Below are 440 nucleotides of genomic sequence, written 5' to 3' on the forward strand. Positions count from 1 at the left end.
TCTACCACTTGAGCCACAGTGCCACTTCTGGCTTTTTTTTTCTTTTTGCTTATGTGGTGCTGGGGAATCGAACCCAGGGCTTCATGCATGCAAGGCAAGCACTCTACCACTGAGCCACCTGCCCAGCCCCATCTGTGCATTTTTTAAAAAAGAAGAAACTGAAATGGCAGCTGCAGCTGAAGCCTAAAGAGTAAATGACTAGAATGATGTTGGTTATTTCAGGAAGCAAAGACTTCCTGCAGGACTATTATATCAGAATAAGGATTCAGTCTTGATTTTATGATTAATCAGGAGTTGGTATGTAATTGAGGTATGTAATGAGGAGCATAAGACAGGGAAGATCATGAGTTTGAGGACAAGTTGGCTACATAGCAAGACCATATCAAAAAAGGAAGGAAGGAAGGAAGGAAGGAAGGAAGGAAGGAAGGAAGGAAGGAAGG

Source organism: Dipodomys ordii, unplaced genomic scaffold (assembly GCF_000151885.1).
Source record: "Dipodomys ordii isolate 6190 unplaced genomic scaffold, Dord_2.0 Scaffold67, whole genome shotgun sequence".
NCBI lineage: Eukaryota > Metazoa > Chordata > Mammalia > Rodentia > Heteromyidae > Dipodomys > Dipodomys ordii.